This window comes from Phyllobates terribilis, unplaced genomic scaffold (genome assembly GCF_046119375.1).
Source record: "Phyllobates terribilis strain yellow unplaced genomic scaffold, ASM4611937v1 Scaffold_1__5_contigs__length_1240528914, whole genome shotgun sequence".
NCBI lineage: Eukaryota > Metazoa > Chordata > Amphibia > Anura > Dendrobatidae > Phyllobates > Phyllobates terribilis.
The window spans coordinates 658,481,641-658,503,821 of record NW_027362761.1 but is presented as its reverse complement, the minus strand read 5'-3'; the positions used below and the strand labels follow the sequence as shown (position 1 = coordinate 658,503,821).

The 22,181-nt window shown below is 48.1% G+C and overlaps 1 protein-coding gene across 1 annotated transcript in view; it reads right to left on the bottom strand.

Moving 5' to 3' along the window:
* The window catches only part of LOC141273238 (cartilage oligomeric matrix protein-like), a 1,071,601-nt gene that overhangs the window by 913,763 nt on the left and 135,657 nt on the right, over nt 1-22,181 (bottom strand). The window lies entirely within an intron of this gene.

The window sequence follows — 22,181 nt, the reverse complement described above, 5'->3', positions numbered from 1 at the left end:
CCGCTGTTGCTGTGTGCGCTATACCTTGTTAATTTCAAGCCAATTTTCGCACAAATCTACAGATAGCTTGGGAGTAGGGAATAGTTGTGATTGCAGTCCTTTTAAGAACTAGGTTACAGCATTTCCTATGACTTTTATCAGGCAGGTCTGTGCTCTTAAATAGATAGGTTTTGGGAGTAAAGACTAATTGTAATTGCAGTCCTTTTCAGGACTAAGTTACATCAGTTCCTATCAGTTTTTGCTAGGCAGGTCTGTGCCAGTGCTGTGCAAGTTTTTTTCACAGCATTTGGCTGAATCTAGCAAACTAATCCTTTTTGGCCTATTGCAGAGTGTGTTAGTCAGTGGAGTAGCCTATCTGTGTTGCAAGATATACCACCTGTGTATAGAATACCAATTTTTTTACTGCACCTAGTGAAGTAAAATCTTTTGGGCATAGCATCATTCTATTAGTCCATCTATACTGACCTCCATCAGGTTGCAAATTGAATATAATTTTTTTCTGCATCTAGCTCTGAAAAAATATTGGGCTTCTAGCTGTGTGTGGGACTTGTTGTATTAGTCCATCTATACTGACCTCCATCAGGTTGCAAACTGAATATATTTTTTTCTGCATCTACCTCTGAAAAAATATTGGGCTTCTAGCTGTGTGTGGGACTTGTTCTATTAATCCATCTATACAGACCTCCATCAGGTTGCAAACTGAATATATTTTTTTCTGCATCTACCTCTGAAAAAATATTGGGCTTCTAGCTGTGTGTGGGACTTGTTGTATTAGTCCATCTATACTGACCTCCATCAGGTTGCAAATTAAAAATAATTTTTATCTGCATCTACCTCTGAAAAAATATTTGGCCTTCTAGCAGTGTGTGGGACTTTCTCTATTAGTCCATCTATACTGACCTCCATCAGGTTGCAAATTAAAAATAATTTTTATCTGCATCTACCTCTGAAAAAATATTTGGGCTTCTAGCTGTGTGTGGGACTTGTTCTATTAATCCATCTATACAGACCTCCATCAGGTTGCACACTGAACATATTTTTTTCTGCATCTACCTCTGAAAAAATATTGGGCTTCTAGCTGTGTGTGGGACTTGTTGTATTAGTCCATCTATACTGACCTCCATCAGGTTGCAAACTGAATATATTTTTTTCTGCATCTACCTCTGAAAAAATATTGGGCTTCTAGCTGTGTGTGGGACTTGTTCTATTAATCCATCTATACAGACCTCCATCAGGTTGCAAACTGAATATATTTTTTTCTGCATCTACCTCTGAAAAAATATGTGGCCTTCTAGCAGTGTGTGGGACTTTCTCTATTAGTCCATCTATACTGACCTCCATCAGGTTGCAAACTGAATATAATTTTTTTCTGCATCTAGCTCTGAAAAAATATTTGGCCTTCTAGCAGTGTGTGGGACTTTCTCTATTAGTCCATCTATACTGACCTCCATCAGGTTGCAAATTCAAAATAATTTTTTGTCTGCATCTAGCTCTGAAAAAATATTGGGCTTCTAGCTGTGTGTGGGACTTGTTGTATTAGTCCATCTATACTGACCTCCATCAGGTTGCAAATTAAAAATAATTTTTATCTGCATCTACAGTACCTCTGAAAAAATATTTGGGCTTCTAGCTGTGTGTGGGACTTGTTCTATTAGTCCATCTATACTGACCTCCATCAGGTTGCAAATTGAATATAATTTTTATCTGCATCTAGCTCTGAAAAAATATTTGGCCTTCTAGCAGTGTGTGGGACTTTCTCTATTAGTCCATCTATACTGACCTCCATCAGGTTGCAAATTAAAAATAATTTTTATCTGCATCTACCTCTGAAAAAATATTTGGGCTTCTAGCTGTGTGTGGGACTTGTTCTATTAATCCATCTATACAGACCTCCATCAGGTTGCAAACTGAATATATTTTTTTCTGCATCTACCTCTGAAAAAATATTGGGCTTCTAGCTGTGTGTGGGACTTGTTGTATTAGTCCATCTATACTGACCTCCATCAGGTTGCAAACTGAATATATTTTTTTCTGCATCTACCTCTGAAAAAATATTGGGCTTCTAGCTGTGTGTGGGACTTGTTCTATTAATCCATCTATACAGACCTCCATCAGGTTGCAAACTGAATATATTTTTTTCTGCATCTACCTCTGAAAAAATATGTGGCCTTCTAGCAGTGTGTGGGACTTTCTCTATTAGTCCATCTATACTGACCTCCATCAGGTTGCAAATTCAAAATAATTTTTTGTCTGCATCTAGCTCTGAAAAAATATTGGGCTTCTAGCTGTGTGTGGGACTTGTTGTATTAGTCCATCTATACTGACCTCCATCAGGTTGCAAACTGAATATATTTTTTTCTGCATCTACCTCTGAAAAAATATTGGGCTTCTAGCTGTGTGTGGGACTTGTTCTATTAATCCATTTATACAGACCTCCATCAGGTTGCAAACTGAATATATTTTTTTCTGCATCTACCTCTGAAAAAATATTGGGTTTCTAGCTGTGTGTGGGACTTGTTGTATTAGTCCATCTATACTGACCTCCATCAGGTTGCAAACTGAATATATTTTTTTCTGCATCTACCTCTGAAAAAATATTGGGCCTTCTAGCAGTGTGTGGGACTTTCTCTATTAGTCCATCTATACTGACCTCCATCAGGTTGCAAATTCAAAATAATTTTTTGTCTGCATCTAGCTCTGAAAAAATATTGGGCTTCTAGCTGTGTGTGGGACTTGTTGTATTAGTCCATCTATACTGACCTCCATCAGGTTGCAAATTAAAAATAATTTTTATCTGCATCTACAGTACCTCTGAAAAAATATTTGGGCTTCTAGCTGTGGGTGGGACTTGTTCTATTAGTCCATCTATACTGACCTCCATCAGGTTGCAAATTGAATATAATTTTTATCTGCATCTAGCTCTGATAAAATATTTGGCCTTCTAGCAGTGTATGGGACTTTCTCTATTAGTCCATCTATACTGACCTCCACCAGGTTGCAAATTGAATATAATTTTTATCTGCATCTAGCTCTGAAAAAATATTTGGCCTTCTAGCAGTATGTGGGACTTTCTCTATTAGTCCATCTATACTGACCTCCATCAGGTTGCAAATTAAAAATAATTTTTATCTGCATCTACCTCTGAAAAAATATTTGGGCTTCTAGCAGTGTGTGGGACTCATTGTATTAGGCCATCTATACCAAGCTCCACCAGCTTTGAAATTAATAATAATTTTTAGCTGCATCTAGCCCTGAAAATAATTTTTCCCAATAATGGTAGCAATAGAAATATGGGGCGCGTGCCTGGCTAACAAAAATATACGCTTCATAACACAAAACACCAGCCTAGCGCACTGCATTAATAAGATGGCATCATCGTCTCTCCCAGTGCTAGGCCTTCTACGCATGCTAGTATTCCTGTGCCTAAAACACAATGTATGGGTCCGCGCTAGCCACTATGCTGAGGGGTATAAAGCTGCTGCTAACGCTTTATAACAATTCAATTGGCAGATTTTCACAGAGCTCTTCCACAACGCCCACCCATCGGGCAACAGTTGCCCACCCTCCCTATGGGATCTAATGGCGAATAGTTGATGCCATTAATCAGAACGTCAGTTGCCCCGTCAACATGGCAAGCATACGGTAAGGCATGGGAAGAGTGGACACGACTAGTAGCAGGCAGACGGGTTGACCAATGTGAACAAGCCAGATCACAAGTCACCATAGAATTTCTCCACCAGCTAATGATGAGGGGCATATCAGGGGCGTCAGCGCAGCGGTGTCTGACCGGAGTAGCATTTCACTTCCAACTACTGAATTGGGGAGATGTGACAAAGATTCATCATCAGACAATCCATAAAAGGGTGGAAAAGGGGTCAGCCAAGTCAGGAATGTAGATGTCCCGTCCCGTGTCATTAAAACTGATTTCTCACATCTTATCCCTAACACCATTAACATGACACTCACAATTTGAAGCAACACTAATGTCTACTGCATTTGTGATCGCCTTCTTCGGGGCGCTATGTATAAGCGAATTAGTCCCTCAATCCAAAATTACCACCAGTGGACGCTTATTACACCAGGAAGTAGTCATAGCCAATAATGCAATACGTGTACGCATACACCAATCGAAAACGGTTCCAGCGGGCAGGGGTACTTGGGTACTTCTACAACCCACAAACGGTACACTGAGTCGGGTAACAATAGTAAAAACATATCTAACCATCAGATCACAAAGTAATTTCTTCGTATCACACATTGATGGAACGCCATTATCAAGATACCTGTTCCAAGCTATATTTAATAAATGCATAACATCGGCAGGGAACCACCCCAAAGATTACGGGACACACTCATTCCGCATAGGTGCGGCCACGGAAGCAGCAAGAGCAGGACTGTCAGAAACGGAAGTTCAGAGGATAGGGAGATGGCGATCCACGTGTTTGGCGAGATACATAAGACCGGACTTGTTATCCTAACGTGGTTTGTTTCTTTTACAGGTGACGCTAAGCCAACAGTGTGAGTGATAGGCCACTCGTATATATATTGGGCACAAAAAAGGGCGAAAGTCCACCCAGGCGGGAGGAAATTAGAGTTTCATAACACATATTTCAACTGGAGAGGTATTAGAGGCCTGCTATGGCCACAGGTACTAATGGAGGTAATCAAGGTAGGGAGAGAGGCAAGAGGTCCGGTCATCTTAGTTATACAGGCCTGGGGAAACAACCTAGGTCATCACAAGAGCGCATAACTAATGGCAATAATGAAACTAGACACTGAGCGCTTCAGAGAATTTTTCACAAAATTAGCTATAGTATGGTCAGAGATTGTGCCTATAGCGGTATGGCAAGGTGCGCGAGACATCACGGCCATCGAATGGACAAGGCGGGTAATAAATATTCGGATGGCAAAATTTAGAAGAGACAGAGGCGGTGTAGTGATACGACACCGACAACTGGAAGGAGATAAAGCAGGCCTCATACGGCCCGACGGTGTTCACTTAATAGATATTGGACTGGACATATTTCTGTCAGGACTCCAGGACGGAGTGGAACAAGCGTTAAGAGTGATGGGTGGGGGTCAGAGTCCTGCATACGAGTACGCTGGATCCTCCGTGGCCTGGAAATAGAAAGGACATGTTGGAGAGTTACACTTGTTGGCCAACTTGCCGGAGTGGGGACCCAGGGCATGCTGCAACAAGCTGAATTATTTTAGAAATAAAATGCCTTTCTAATGGAATGAGTATAAAGAGTTAATAAAGCTGTGACCGATCCTCACCCATCCAGTTGTAAGAGTTACATTATTGGGTTGTCCATGAAAGGGGGGCGGTAGGGGGGCTGAGCATCTGGGTTTGGTTGGGGGTCCCCACAGTCTGCCTAGGCTAGATTAATTTAAAAATTCTTATTAGATACACAGGCGGTGCAGCTTGCTTCGCAGCTGGGCTACTACGCCCAAAGTATTGCCTAGGCTAGATGCAGTTAAAAATTCTACGCTGACTAGCAGACACTGAAGATTTGGAGCAGACCTCTGAGTAAACAACTCTTCAGACTCAACCATCTGTGTTACCCCAAGCCATAGTGTATGTAGTTTCTTACAGTTAAAAGGTGGGGGTGCGACCCAACCCACCTGGAATTGACGATGCCAACGTCACGTAAGACACAGCAAGGGGACTCCCAAAATTGTGGCACAGACACCACTTAACCCTAGAACGCATACCTGTGGCCTTGCAGGCCCGCCCAGTTAATTGTTTTCTATTTTCTGCAAGATTGCTTTAGTTAGAATTTTGAAACTCTAGGTATTCTTCATGTATATAGTTGTTTGTCATTTGAGTTTGAGTTATTCCATGTTATTTGCACACGGGCCTAAAGGGCCCCAGGTATGTGAAAGTGTAGATTTTTATGGTCATGCGTTCTAGGGTTAAGTGGCATCAATTGCCCCACTGTTGCTTAAAACGGTTGGTGAGGTGATTTTACCAAATCCCTAAGCTTTTAGTCTCCCAAGGATGACACAGGGGTAGAAATGTCCTTGCGAATCCATGATTTGATCATCTTTATGAACGTGAGTCTGTCTACATTCTCAGTGGACAGCCGCGTGCGCTTATCTGTCAGCACACCACCAGCAGCGCTGAACACACGTTCAGAGAGAACGCTGGCTGCATGGCATGACAAGATCTCCAAGGCGTGAGTGGCGAGCTCCGGCGATTTTTCAAGATTGGAATACCAAAATGAGCAAGGGTCCAGTGACACAGTCATGGCTTCGATGTTCACTTGGAGATTCTCCTGTACCATCCTCTCTAGGCATTGACTATGTGTCAGACTTCTTGTCTCCTGTGGCCTTGCAAAGGATGGTCTAAAAAAGTGGTGAAACGATTCCACAAAATTGCTGTTACCAGCAGATACTGTGTTACTGTTACTGTTTGAGTGATGAAGACTCGACAGTCCCACCGTTGGCAAGTTAGAACTGTGAGATTCACTACGTGCACCACTGGTGTTTTGTGGAAAAGCACATGTAAGATTCTGCAACAGATACTCCTGCATTCGTCAATACCTTTTTATGGCAGGAATTATTTCGGCAAATATACTTTTGTACCGGGGATCTAAGAGTGTGGCAACCCAGTAGTCGGGATTACTTCGAATTCTGACAATCCGAGGGTCATGTTGCAGGTAGTGCAGCAAGAAGGCACTCATGTGTCTTGCGCATCCAGAAGGACCAAGTCCTTGTTGTGTTGGTAGCGAGGTAAGAATCATGCTTCCTTCCTCTGCCCTCTCCCTCCAACCTCGCACAACAGAAATGTGATCAAGGTCTCCCTCATCTGATGAGTCTTCCATGCCCATTGCCAGTTCGTCCTCCACTTCTTCCTCGGCTCCTGCACCTTCCTCAACAGTTTGGCTGCTACCATGCGCCCTGGTTAATCCCTCTCCCCCACCCTCCCATGCCTGCCGCCTTGGTGCTGCCAACCGTCTGGACCTTGGAGATGTTATCCCTTCCGCATACGACTCTTCCTCTACTTCCTCCACCTCCTCTTGTCCCACCACCTGACTCCGATTTCTGTTTAACATGTGCTCCAGCATGTAAATCACCGTAATAGTCATGCTGATAATGGCATCGTCAGCACTAAACATCTTCGTCGCCATTTCAAGACTGTGCAGAAGGGTGCATAGGTCCCTGATCTGAGACCACTCCTCCAGCGTGATTTGCCCCACCTCTGGATCTCGTTGGCCCAGGCTATACGTCAGAACGTATTGCACCAGGGCTTGTCGGTGCTGCCACAGTCGCTGCAACATGTGCAGAGTTGAATTCCACCGTGTCGGCACATCGCATTTCAGCCGGTGAACTGGCAGGCCCAACGACTTCTGTAGAGATGTAAGTCATTGAACTGCGGGATGCGAACGGCGGAAGTGAGCACACAGCGACCGTGCACTCTGAAGAAGGCCATCTAGTCCGGGATAGTGGGCTAAAAATTGCTGGACAACCAGGTTCAACACGTGAGCCATACAAGGCACGTGTGTGACATTTCCCCGGCGAAGTGCCGCACCCAGGTTTGCAGCATTGTCGCACATGGCCTTCCCTGGTTGCAGGTCCAGTGGAGACAACCTTTCATGAAACTGGGTCTCCAGAGCTGACCAAAACTCCTCAGCTGTGTGACTCACATTTCCCAGACATTTCAAAGTAAACACTGATGCGTTGAGCCCTGCTGCCAGCATAGTAAGGAGGTGTGCAGGATTCCTTCTGCGCAGTTAGAAAGCAGGTGGCATTACCAGACAGGCTTTGGGTGCAGGTGGAGGACCGAGAGGAGGTTGAGGAGGCAGAAGCAGTGGACGAAGTTCGAGATAAAGAGGATTAACACACAACTCGTGGGAACGGTAAGACTTGGACAGCAGCCCCTTGTCCTGCTGTCACCATAGTTACCCAGTGCCCAGTCAGCGACATGTAACGCCCCTGTCCATGCCTTCTCGTCCAAGTGTCTGTGGTGAAGTGCACCCTGTCACACACAGAGTTTCTCAAAGAAGCGGTGATGTTGTGTGCGACATGCTAGTGGAGCTCAGGCACACCTTTCTTTGAGAAGTAGTGCCGACTGGGCATCTGGTACTGGGGCACTGTGACGGACATAAGGTCTTGAAAATCCTCTGTGTCCTCCAGGTGGAAAGGCAGCATTTCTGTAGCCAACAGCTTGCAGATGGTGAAATTCAACCTCTTAGCTTTCTCATGGCTAGGAGGAAATGGTCTTTTACTTTTCCACATCTGAGGGACCGAGGGCTGGCTGTTGTGCTTAGACGGTGTTGAGTAGGGTGTCCCCGGCAACTGCCGGTCTGTGAGGAAGATGCAGGCGGACATGTTAGGTTGCCTTGATCCAAAGGTGGTGCTCTCGATGTCGGAGAGCGCTCAACACTAGCAGGTGTTTCCACTTCCCAATGAACTGACGACCTGCCAATCACACTGGCTGTTGCGGGTAAAGAGGTGGCAGGTCTGCGTCCAAAAACATGTGTGACTGCTGTCCCCCCAGTCACAGAGGATGAAGAGGCTGCGGATGCACAAGATGGGGCAGACGGTGGTTGGCCCAGCCGGCTAGGCCGCATTGTAGCACAGTGAGCTTCCCACTGCAACTTATGCTTCATATCCATGTGACGGTACATGCATGAAGTACTCAAACTATGTATTTTTTGGCCTCTACTTAGCTTTTGCTGACAAATATTACAGATAACACGAGTTGGGTCATCCTTATCGATCTGAATAAATGCCCAGGCTATGCAAGGCTTAGAGCCCATGTGACCTGAAGAACCACTACGACTTGTGGTCAGAGGCAGAGTTGTGGTTGAGGATGCAGTTGTTGACGTGCTTCCAGTACTCCGTCTCTGTTCAGGAAGGCGCAACCTAACCTCGTCGTCAATAGCATCTGTGATGCCCCGCTGCGCTTGGTATCACAGATCCTACAAGAGTGCATTGATGGAATCCTCCACAAGAGGCCCCCATAAACATTCACACATCTCCACCTTCCACCTCAGACCAGCAGAGGGAGCCCGTTAGGGATATAAATAGGGAAGGTGGAGCTAGGCAGTTCAGTTCCTCTGAAGAGTTCCTGCAGTAGAGAAGCCTAAGAGAGGTCAGTCTGCAGTGGAGCTCAGTCTAGTCTAGAGAACGCAGTTAATAGTTCAGCAGTGGAGCACGAGGCTCCTGCTTGCTAGATTCAGGGAGCCCAGATAGAGCTTAAGGTGTGCCGCTGCCGTAAGATCAGTGAAGCGCGGCAAGCTGCCGTTAGTGTGTATAGCCTAGTGAGGGCCCGAGTAGGCCGAAGGCGAGTGGCGAGTTAGTACATAAGGGGCAGAGGAGCTTAACCAGCTCACCCCGAAGCATTTACCGGACACAGGATCTGAGCTTACCGGTATCTCTATGACCCAGTAAGGCATAACCGGAATCCCTGGAGAACTACAAGTCCCAGGATCGCTAAGGTGCTGATATGTAACAGAGCCAGGAGACGCTTAGGCCCCGCATACTGGGAGCGTGAACTCCAAGAGAAGGCCCTACCACAAGGTCAGCCAACGCAGGACAGAGACAAAGTTAGGCCTAGCTCCAGGCAGGTCAGAAACTTACTACGCAGAGGCAAGAAACAGGAGGCCCTACACCCGCTCATTGGGGAGGATCCTGATATGCACCCTTCACCCTACAATGCTCCGGGATGTGTCTGAATTTCCACCAGAAAAAGGTACTGAAGTGACTACCGTGTCCGTTCCCGTTCTTGCTCTGACCCAGCTGGGTCTCGCCTGTCCTGCATTCCCCCTGCATACGCTGCCCTGAGACCTAGCTCCACCTGTGGGGAGCTATACCATCGAGCTGCCTTATCACCAGCCTCAGTGAACTGCTGCAGCGCTGGTGCTTGTCACCAGATACCACAGGTGGCGTCATGTACTCTTATAAAATTAACAATTATCCACCCTTTTAAAGAGAGACCCCAGGGTACGGGCCAGGGAGCCGACCACCGCGACATCCCCAAGGCCAGGCAAATGCCCGGGTACCGAGTCATCCCCATCCCCAGGGCTAGTCACATCCTCCTCCACCTCCTCTGCTGACCTCATCGACTGTCTGACTGTGGGTTGACAGTAAGTGGGATCTCCAACCTCGTCATCATCACCCTGTGTGTTATCACACCCGTCGCCCTCAGAGCCAACCTCTTCCTGCCCTGACCGAAAAGTCAAGTTGTCGCTCCAGTCAGGTATTTGAGTCTCATCATCGTCTTCATCATTGTCTCCACCAACAGGAGTTACAGTTTGGGAACAAGGGTCTACATTATGCTCAGAACCTTCTTCATCTGGTCCTGGATCCAACTTATAAAGATTCTGGGCATCGGATCAGATCATTTCCTCATCTGGATTAACAGAAGCTCTGGAGCAGACCTCCGTTTCCCAGGCTATAGTATGAGTAAACAGCTGGGCAGACTCAGCCATCTGTGTTACCCCATACTCAGACGGGCAGCTGGAGACTTGGGAGCTGTGAGGAAGCAAGTGCGATTGGGGTGACACCTCTGAGGACTGGAGTATTTGTGATGTTGAAATTGAGGTGATGGAGAGCCCACTTGAAGGAGCACTTGATATCCGTTGAAGCACCTGCTGTTTTTGTGCCTCATCTAGAATTTGTAGCGATGGGCGTGTCCGTAAGAATGGGATCGTATCACATTGTCCACGAAAAGAAGTCGACATCTTAGTTTGGCTGGAAGATGGTCTTTCTTCTGCAGATGTTACTCCCCCCCCCACCGTGGGGGGCCTCGACCCACCGGCGGACAGGCACCAGTATTGGGATAGGGGGGCTGGCCGTCAGGGTCCACCGCGGCTCTGGCACAAACCCGGCGACACAGAGGTGGCACAGGCAGGAACGGACTGGCCATGTCGGCTTCTCACTTTTTGGATTTTAGAAGGGCATGACATGCCTATATCTGTGTCTCCCCCTCCTTTTACTCCTCCACCTCTTTTCTTTTCGCATGACTATATGTACTTGTCACTTTTCCATGTGTTAGTTGTGTCTTCTGAGCAGTTTGTCAGCTTTTGGACACCTTTGAAGGTGTTTTCTATGTGTTTCTATGTGTTTTTGTTTGCCTGCCATTGGTTTTAACGGTGTTCGAAGGTGTTCGACGAACAGTTCGACGAACAGTTCGGCGAACACACGGGTGTTCGACGAACCGAACCGAACTCGAACACTACGGGGGTGGCTCAACACTAGTCGTGACACTATACATGAAGGGAATTTTATCAGTGGGGCATTAATGCATGTGGGAGGATTATATATATATATATATATATATACATATATATATATACAGTACAGACCAAAAGTTTGGACACACCTTCTCATTTAAAGATTTTTCTGTATTTTCATTACTTTGAAAATTGTACATTCACACTGAATGCATCAAAACTATGAATTAACACATGTGGAATTATATACTTAACAAAAAAGTGTGAAACAACTGAAAATATGTCTTATATTATAGATTCTTCAAAGTAGCCACCTTTTGCTTTGATGACTGCTTTGCACACTCATGGCATTCTCTTGATGAGCTTCAAGAGGTAGTCACCGGAAATGGTATTCACTTCACAGGTGTGCCCTCTCAGGTTTAATAAGTGGGATTTCTTGCCTTATAAATTGGGTTGTGTTGTGCAGAAGTCAGGTGGATACACAGCTGATAGTCCTACTGAATAGACTGTTAGAATTTGTATTATGGCAAGAAAAAACAGCTAAGTAAATAAAAACGAGTGGCCATCATTACTTTAAGAAATGAAGGTCAGTCAGTTTGAAAAATTCGGCAAACTTTGAAAGTGTCCCCAAGTGCAGTTGCAAAAACCATAAAGCGCTACAAAGAAACTGCCTCACATGAGGACCGCCCCAGGAAAGGAAGACCAAGAGTCACCTCTGCTTCTGAGGATAAGTTTATCCGAGTCACCAGCCTCAGAAATCGCAGGTTAACAGCAGCTCAGATTAGATACCAGGTCAATGCCACACAGAGTTCTAACAGCATTCACATCTCTACAACAACTGTTAAGAGGAGACTTTGTGCAGCAGGCCTTCATGGTAAAATAGCTGCTAGGAAACCAATGCTAAGGACAGGCAACAAGCAGAAGAGACTTGCTTGGGCTAAAGAACACAAGGAATGGACATTAGACCAGTGGAAATATGTGCTTTGGTCTGATGAGTCCAAATTTGAGATCTTTGATTCAAACCACCGTGTCTTTGTGCGACGCAGAAAATGTGAACGGATGGACTCTACATGCCTGGTTCCCACCGTGAAGCATGGAGGAGGAGGTGTGATGGTGTGTGGGTGCTTTGCTGGTGACACTGTTGGGGATTTATTGAAAATTGAAGGCATACTGAACCAGCATGGCTACCACAGCATCTTGCAGTGGCATGCTATTCCATCCGGTTTGCGTTTAGTTGGACCATCATTTATTTTTCAACAGGACAATGACTCCAAACACACCTCCAGGCTGTGTAAGGGCTATTTGAGCAAGACAGAGAGTGATGGGGTGCTACGCCAGATGACCTGGCCTCCACAGTCACCAGACCTGAACCTAATCGAGATGGTTTGGGGTGAGCTGGACCGCAGAGTGAAGGCAAAAGGGCCAACAAGTGCTAAGCATCTCTGGGAACTCCTTCAAGATTGTTGGAAGACCATTTCCGGTGACTACTTCTTGAAGCTCATCAAGAGAATGCCAAGAGTGTGCAAAGCAGTCATCAAAGCAAGTTGAAACTGTAACATACCTGGCGGCGTCCTTGCATAGTGGTCCATCTCCCACTGTGCAAGAGCGCGCACTTGATCTCCTGTCCAGAATGTCTCTCTGGCTTCCCTCCATGCTGTCTGTTTGTGTCTGTTTCTGCTGCTTAAGGGCGGCGCCCGATCACTTCCTGCTTTTTGTACCTGCTGTGGGTCACACCCCTTGTGCGTCCTCAGCCTATTGCTGTCTGTCACCTGGTATATAGCTCAGCCGCTCCCATCTATCCCTGCCTGAGCATAGTGTTTCATTCAGTGTGTGCTTGCACTCTGAAGGTGCCAGGTCCCGTTCTGTGTTCTCTTTTCTGCCTATCCTGGAGGCTGTATTTCCAGGCCTGTCTGAACACGCTCCTAGCCTGTTCCTCCTGCCTTCTAGGGGCCGATTACCTAGACCCACTCCTGTATCTTGTCTGTCCTGTCTGAACACGCTCCTTGCCTGTTCGTCCTGCCTCTCTGGGGGCCGTATTCCCAGACCCGCTCCTGTATTCCGCTGCAGTGTCGGTCTCCTCCGTACACTCAGTTCCAGTCTGAACTCTCTCCTATCCTTTACCTGTTTTGCCTCTATGTCCGTTCCCTTCCTTTTTCTGCAGAGTCTGAACTCGTACCTAACTCCTGCTTGTTGTCTCTGTACTCCCGTTTGTGAGTTTGTGGTCCACTCGCTACTTCTCTGCAAGTACTCTGTGAGTATCTGGCTCTGCCTTTCCCTTCCTGTCTGTTCCGTGTGAACAGAGCCCTGTCCCCCCTGCTCAGCCTTGCCAGCTCTGACTCCTTTGCTCACCGCTCCGGCGGTTCTAGCCTGCTCTTACTCCTTTGCTCACCGCTCCGGCGGTTCTAGCCTGCTCTGACTCCTTTGCTCACCGCTCCGGCGGTTCTAGCCTGCTCTGACTCCTTTGCTCACCGCTCCGGCGGTTCTAGCCTGCTCTGACTCCTTTGCTCACCGCTCTGGCGGTTCTAGCCTGCTCTGACTCCTTTGCTCACCGCTCCGGCGGTTCTAGCCTGCTCTGACTCCTTTGCTCACCGCTCCGGCGGTTCTAGCCTGCTCTGACTCCAGTGCTCACCGCTCCGGCGGTTCTAGCCTGCTCTGACTCCTTTGCTCGCTGCTCCGGCAGCCTTGCTCCGCTCTGACCCTTTTGCTCACTGCTCCGGCAGTCTCGCTCCGCTCTTATCCTTTTGCTCACTGCTCCGGCAGTCTTGCTCCACTCTTGCTCACCGCTCCAGGCGGTCTCGTCCTGCTTTACTCTTGCTCACTGCTCCGGCAGTCTCGCTCAGCTCTGATCCTTTGCTCACCGCTCCAGGCGTCCTTGTCCTGCCCTGTTCTCGCTCACCTCTCTGGGCGGCCTCACTCTGCTGTGTTTGTCCGCCACAACTGTGGTTCTGTTCCTGAGTCTCAGTGTGTACTGGGTCCTATCCCGCCAGTGTCCCTACCTGCTAGTGCCTCCCTGTCTGCACTCTAGCTGTGCTTGCCTGTACCCCTCTGCCTGTATTGTTCCTGAGTCCCAGTGTGTACTGGGTCCTATCCCGCCTGTGTTCCTACCTGCTAGTGCCTCCCTGTCTGCACTCTAGCTGTGCTTGCCTGTACCCCCCGGCCTGCATACCCGCCTGCCTGCATACCAGTCGTGCCTGCCTATACCCACCAGTCTGTGTGCCAGCCTACCAGTCTGTTCCTGTATTCCCCTGTGTGGGTCAACAGCCGTGTCCGGGGTCTGTCCTGGAGTAGCACCTGGTCCCTCTGCTCAGTTCCTCCTTGGTGCACTGGCGTCGTATGCCGTCGTGCGACCCTGGTCGGATCGGGTGAATACCTAGTTACGCCCCTCCAGGCATTCACTCTCCGGCACGGTCCAGTGGAATCACTACAATCACACGCACACGCCGCATAGCCCGGGCGTGTGCATAACAGCATGCTCAGGCCATGGTTCCCGTTGAGCCCCACGGCCTTCGCTCTCTGAGAAGTTTTCCAGCTAATACATGCATTAAAATAAATAAATAAATATTTTTTTTTTCCTTTAGCTGAGTTCCAGGCGAATTACGCACCCGTCCAGATGGATCTATCTGCTCTCGTTCCCGCGGATCCGCTACGTTATTATGGGGATCCTAGACAAAGTCGTGCATTTGTGGAGCAATGCATGCTACACTTCAAGTTCTACCCTCTATGTTTTCCCACCGATCGGGTTAAGGTGGCATTCATTATGTCTTACCTGGCGGGTGATGCCTTGGAATGGATCAACCCCCTATATGAAACACAGGATCCGATCCTCCTGGACCTAATGGCCTTCCTGGTGGCCTTTCTAATGGTCTTCGATGATCCTAACCCGGAGGCTCCTGCTGAAGCTTCACTTCCCAATATCCCGGAGCAGCCCCAATGGGTAATGTGTGTGGGTAGCGCAATAGTCCTCCAGCCCAATGAGACTACTGCCCACCCAGAATCCTCACAGGGTGACTACGCTTTCCGGAATACTTCTCCCAACCTCAAGAGGCAGTCCAGACGTGCTAAACGTAGAGGCAAGCCGTCACGCCAGGGTCTGTCCTCCCTGAGACCTCCTGACCCCAACCTTGAAGTCCCTACTGAAGCTTCATCTCCCTGTATCCCGGAGAAGCCCCAACGGGTAATGTGCGTGGGTAGTGCACCAGTTCTCCTGCCCGAAGAGACTTCTGCCCATCCAGACTCCACACAGGAGAACTTCCTGCACCCGGCATCAGATGCTTCACCCACTTTAACCGGTGTGCATGTCCAAGGATGCTCCAAAGCTGTGGTTACCTCAGAGTCTGTGCACCTCTACTACCTGGCGGAGGACCCCCTGTTGCCTCCTGAATCCTCCGGGATACCACTCGATGACAAATGGAGAGAGACTTCTCTACACCCGGTACTCGATACTTTGTCCGCTTCGTCCTGTGAGCCTGCCAATGGGTACCCCAAAGTGGTAGTTACCCCCGAGTCTCTACACCCCTCCGACCAGGCGGAGGACCTCCAGTTGTCTCCTGAACCCTTCGGGGTGCTACCTGGTAGCGAAAGGACAGAGACTCTCCTATACTCTGTACCTGATACCTCGCTCGCTTCGTCCAGTGAGTCCAACCTAGTGTACTTCGAAGCAGAGGTTACTCCCGAGTCTCTACACCCCTCCGACCAGGCGGAGGACCTCCAGTTGTCTCCTGAACCCTTCGGGGTGCTACCTGGTAGCAAAAGGACAGAGACTCTCCTATACTCTGTACCTGATACCTCGCTCGCTTCGTCCAGTGAGTCCAACCTAGTGTACTCCGAAGCAGTGGTTACTCCCGAGTCTCTACACTCCTCTGACCAGGCGGAGGACCTCCAGTTGTCTCCAGAACCCTTCGGGGTGCCACCTGGTGGTAAATGGACAGAGACTTTCCTATATCCTGGATCTGATACCTCGCTTGCTTCGTCCAGTGAGTCTGACCTAGTGTACTCTGAAGCAGAGGTTACCCGTGAGTCTCTACACCCCTCTGACCAGGCGGAGGACCGCCAGTTGTCTCCAGAACCCTTCGGGGTGCCACCTGGTGGAGAATGGACAGAGACTTTCCTATACTCGGTACCCGATACCTCGCCTGCTTCGTCCAGTGAGTCCGACCTAGTGTACTCTGAAGCAGATGTTTTCTCTGAGCCTGTGCACTCTTCTGACCCGGCGGAGGACCTCCAGTTGTTTCCTGAATCCTCCGGGGTACCACCAGATAACAAAGAGACAGTGACTTTTCCTCATTATGTACCTGATAACCCGTCTATTTCTTCCTGTGAGCTTGACAAGATGTACCTCGAAGCAGAGATTACCCCCAAGTCTCTGTCCCCCTCCAACCCGGTGGAGGACTTCCAGTTGTCTCCTGTACCCTCTGGGGTGTCACCTGAAAATATGTGGAGAGAGACTTCCTTGTGTGCTGTTCCTGGTACTCCACCCGTTTCGTCTGTTGCTAAGGGTGACTGGATGGGAGGTAGCATCCTGGCTACCCAGAGACCAGTTTTTCCGGTGGACAGTGGAAGTGATCTCTTCGAAGTGAAGAATTGGCCCTCGAATTCCCTGCGGAAGATTCTGGCAGGCCTGAAGAAGAGGGGGCGTAAGGGGGGGGGTACTGTAACATACCTGGCGGCGTCCTTGCATAGTGGTCCATCTCCCACTGTGCAAGAGCGCGCACTTGATCTCCTGTCCAGAATGTCTCTCTGGCTTCCCTCCATGCTGTCTGTTTGTGTCTGTTTCTGCTGCTTAAGGGCGGCGCCCGATCACTTCCTGCTTTTTGTACCTGCTGTGGGTCACACCCCTTGTGCGTCCTCAGCCTATTGCTGTCTGTCACCTGGTATATAGCTCAGCCGCTCCCATCTATCCCTGCCTGAGCATAGTGTTTCATTCAGTGTGTGCTTGCACTCTGAAGGTGCCAGGTCCCGTTCTGTGTTCTCTTTTCTGCCTATCCTGGAGGCTGTATTTCCAGGCCTGTCTGAACACGCTCCTAGCCTGTTCCTCCTGCCTTCTAGGGGCCGATTACCTAGACCCGCTCCTGTATCTTGTCTGTCCTGTCTGAACACGCTCCTTGCCTGTTCGTCCTGCCTCTCTGGGGGCCGTATTCCCAGACCCGCTCCTGTATTCCGCTGCAGTGTCGGTCTCCTCCGTACACTCAGTTCCAGTCTGAACTCTCTCCTATCCTTTACCTGTTTTGCCTCTATGTCCGTTCCCTTCCTTTTTCTGCAGAGTCTGAACTCGTACCTAACTCCTGCTTGTTGTCTCTGTACTCCCGTTTGTGAGTTTGTGGTCCACTCGCTACTTCTCTGCAAGTACTCTGTGAGTATCTGGCTCTGCCTTTCCCTTCCTGTCTGTTCCGTGTGAACAGAGCCCTGTCCCCCCTGCTCAGCCTTGCCAGCTCTGACTCCTTTGCTCACCGCTCCGGCGGTTCTAGCCTGCTCTTACTCCTTTGCTCACCGCTCCGGCGGTTCTAGCCTGCTCTTACTCCTTTGCTCACCGCTCCGGCGGTTCTAGCCTGCTCTGACTCCTTTGCTCACCGCTCCGGCGGTTCTAGCCTGCTCTGACTCCTTTGCTCACCGCTCCGGCGGTTCTAGCCTGCTCTGACTCCTTTGCTCACCGCTCTGGCGGTTCTAGCCTGCTCTGACTCCTTTGCTCACCGCTCCGGCGGTTCTAGCCTGCTCTGACTCCTTTGCTCACCGCTCCGGCGGTTCTAGCCTGCTCTGACTCCAGTGCTCACCGCTCCGGCGGTTCTAGCCTGCTCTGACTCCTTTGCTCGCTGCTCCGGCAGCCTTGCTCCGCTCTGACCCTTTTGCTCACTGCTCCGGCAGTCTCGCTCCGCTCTTATCCTTTTGCTCACTGCTCCGGCAGTCTTGCTCCACTCTTGCTCACCGCTCCAGGCGGTCTCGTCCTGCTTTACTCTTGCTCACTGCTCCGGCAGTCTCGCTCAGCTCTGATCCTTTGCTCACCGCTCCAGGCGTCCTTGTCCTGCCCTGTTCTCGCTCACCTCTCTGGGCGGCCTCACTCTGCTGTGTTTGTCCGCCACAACTGTGGTTCTGTTCCTGAGTCTCAGTGTGTACTGGGTCCTATCCCGCCAGTGTCCCTACCTGCTAGTGCCTCCCTGTCTGCACTCTAGCTGTGCTTGCCTGTACCCCTCTGCCTGTATTGTTCCTGAGTCCCAGTGTGTACTGGGTCCTATCCCGCCTGTGTTCCTACCTGCTAGTGCCTCCCTGTCTGCACTCTAGCTGTGCTTGCCTGTACCCCCCGGCCTGCATACCCGCCTGCCTGCATACCAGTCGTGCCTGCCTATACCCACCAGTCTGTGTGCCAGCCTACCAGTCTGTTCCTGTATTCCCCTGTGTGGGTCAACAGCCGTGTCCGGGGTCTGTCCTGGAGTAGCACCTGGTCCCTCTGCTCGGTTCCTCCTTGGTGCACTGGCGTCGTATGCCGTCGTGCGACCCTGGTCGGATCGGGTGAATACCTAGTTACGCCCCTCCAGGCATTCACTCTCCGGCACGGTCCAGTGGAATCACTACAATCACACGCATACGCCGCATAGCCCGGGCGTGTGCATAACAGAAACAGTTGAAACCACATGTTTACATACACTATATAAAAAGACACATGCATGTTTTTTCTAATTATCTGACATCAGAATAAACCTTTCCCATTTTAGGTCAATTAGGATTACCATAATTTTTAATATTTGCCAAGTGCCAGAATAATGACATAGAGAGAATGTTTTAAGGCATTTTTATTGCTTACAGCAAAGTCAAAAGTTTACATACACTAAGATTACTATGCCTTTGAACAATTCTGGACTGCCCATATGATGACGTCATGCGTTTGGAAGCTTCTGATAGTTTTTTTGGCAACATCTGAGTTAATTAGACACACAACTGTGGATGCATTTTAATGCACACCTGAAACACACTGCTTCTTTGTGTAGAATCATGGGAAAGCCTAAAGAAATCAGCCAAAATATCAGGAAGAGAATTGTGGACTTGCACAAGTCTGGCTCATCCTTGGGCACAATTTCAAGATTCCTGAAGGTGCCTCATTCATCTGTATAAACAATTATATGCAAGTATAAACAAGATAGGAATGTCCAGCCATCATACTGCTCAGGAAGGAGACGGGTTCTGTGTCACAGAGATTAACGTGCTTTGGTCCAACATGTGCATATCAACCCAAGAACAAAAGTAATAGACCTTGTGAATATGATGGCGTAAGCTACAGTGGATACGGAAAGTATTCAGACCCCTTTACATTTTTCACTCTTTGTTTCATTGCAGCCATTTGGTAAATTCTAAAAAGTTCATTTTTTTCTCATTAAAGTACACTCTGCACCCCATCTTAAAAGAAAAAAAAAGAAATGTAGAAGTTTTTGCAAATTTATTAAAAAAGAAAAACTGAAATATCACGTGGTCATAAGTATTCAGACCCTTTGCTCAGACACTCATATTTAAGTTACATGCTGTCCATTTCCTTGTCATCCTCCTTGAGATGGTTCTACTCCTTCATTAGAGTCCAGCTGTGTTTAATTAAACTGATAGGATTTGGAAAGGCACACACCTGTCTATATAAGACCTCACAGCTCACAGTGCATGTCAAACCAAATGAGAATCATGAGCTCAAATGAACTGCCCAAGGAGCTCAGAGACAGAATTGTGGCAAGGCATAGATTTGGCCAAGGTTATAAAATAGTTTCTGCATTACTCAAGATTCCTAAGAGCACAGTGGCCTCCATAATCCTTTAATGGAAGAAGTTTGGGACCACCAGAAGTCTTCCTAGACCTGGCCGTCCAGCCAAACTGAGCAATTGTGGGAGAAGAGCCTTGATGAGAGAGGTAAAGAACCCCATGATCACTGTGGCTGAGCTCCAGAGATGCAGTAGGGAGATGGGAGAAAGTTCCACAAAGTCAACTACCATTGCAGCCCTCCACCAGTCGGGCCTTTATGGCAGAGTGGTCCGATGGAAGCCTCGCCTCAGTGCAAGACATATGAAAGGCCGCATTGAGTTTGCTCCAAAACACATGAAGGACTCCCAGACTCTGAGAAATAAGATTCTCTGGTCTGATGAGATGAAGATAGAACATTTTGGTGATAATTCTAAGCGGTATGTGTGGAGAAAACCAGGCACTGCTCATCACTTGCCCAATACAATCCCAATAGTGAAACATGGTGGTGGCAGCATCATGCTGTGGAGATGTTTTTCTGCTGCAGGGACAGGACGACTGGTTGCAATTGAAGGAAATATGAATGCGTCCAAGTACAGAGATATCCTGGATGAAAACCTCTTCCAGAGTGCTCTGGACCTCAGACTTGGCCGAAGGTTCACCTTTTAACAAGACAATGACCCTAAGCACACAGCTAAAATATCAAAGGAGTGGCTTCAGAACAACTCTGTGACCATTCTTGACTGGCCCCGCCAGAGCCCTGACCTAAACCCAATTGAGCATCTCTGCAGAGACCTGAAAATGGCTGTCCACCAACATTCACCATCCAACCTGATGGAACTGGAGAGGATCTGCAAGGAAGAATGGCAGAGGATCCCCAAATCCAGGTGTGAGAAAATGTTTGCATCATTCCCAAGAAGACTCATGGCTGTACAAGCTCAAAAGGGTGCTTCTACTCAACACTGAGCAAAGGGTCGGAATACTTATGACCATGTGATATTTCAGTTTTCTTTTTTAATAAATTTGCAAAAATTTCTACATTTCCATTTTTTTTCAGTCAAGATGGGGTGCCGAGTGCACATTAATGAGAAAAAAATGAACTTTTTAGAATTTAACAAATGGCTGCAATGAAACAAAGAGTGAAACATTTAAAGGGGTCTGAATACTTTCCGTACCCACTGTAGTAAGATTGTGTCAATATCCACAGTGAAACGAGTACTGTATCAAATGGGGTGAAAGGCCACTCTGCCAGGAAGAAGCCATTACTCCAAAGGAAACATAAAAAAGACAGATTAATGTTTGCAAATGCTCACTGGAACAAAGACCTTCATTTTTGGAGACATGTCCTGTGGTCTGATGAAAATAAAATCAAACTTTTTGGGCATAATGACCATCGTTACGTTTGGAAGAAAAAGTGAGAAGCATGGAAGCCTAAAAACACCATTCCAACTATGATACCCAGGGGTGGCAGCATCATGTTGTGGGGTTGTTTTGCTGCAGGAGGGACCGGTGAACTTCACAAAATAGATGGCATCACGAGAAAAGAAGATTTTGTGGCAATGCTGAAACATCTCAAGGCATTAGCCAGGAAGTTAAAGCTTTGGCGGAAATGGGTCTTCCAAATGGACAATGACCCGAAGCATACTGCCAAAATGGTAACAAAGTGGCTTAAGGATAACAAAGTAAATGTTTTGGAGTGGTCATTACTAGTGTTGAGCGAACATGTTCGACACTGCTCGGTACTCACCCGAGCATCACTCTACTCGGTATGTTCGGCGAGCACCGAGCATTTCCGGGTTACTCGGGCGGGAGCTCGGGTCTCCGCCCTGCATGTTTGGCGCTCTTTACAGAGCCAATGAACATGCAGGGATTGCCAGCCAGTCACTGTAATGTCGCAGCCATGTTGGTTGTGGGCATTACATTAGTTGGCTGGCCGCACAGCGTCACCTCGAGTATTTAAAACCGGGCGCCGCCATCTTGGACACAGACGGCTGGGATCAGACAGTGTAGGGACAGCGCTGCTGATTTAGGGAGAGATATATACTGCAAAATAGTTAGTGTAGACTCTGTAAAGGCTGCCAGATCAAACAAACAGTCCTTCTCAGGACTAATATCCATCCCAGATATCAGGCAGGCAGGCAGGCTGGCTGTATAGGAGACGCAGTGGTTATACCAGAAAACACTGCATTACAGTCCTGTGTGCTCCTGTTGCTCAAATTGCTGGACTTAGTTCCAGGTCTCGGGGGCCAGGAAAAATCCTTTTTCTTTCATCTAAATCCACTTTTTTTTTTC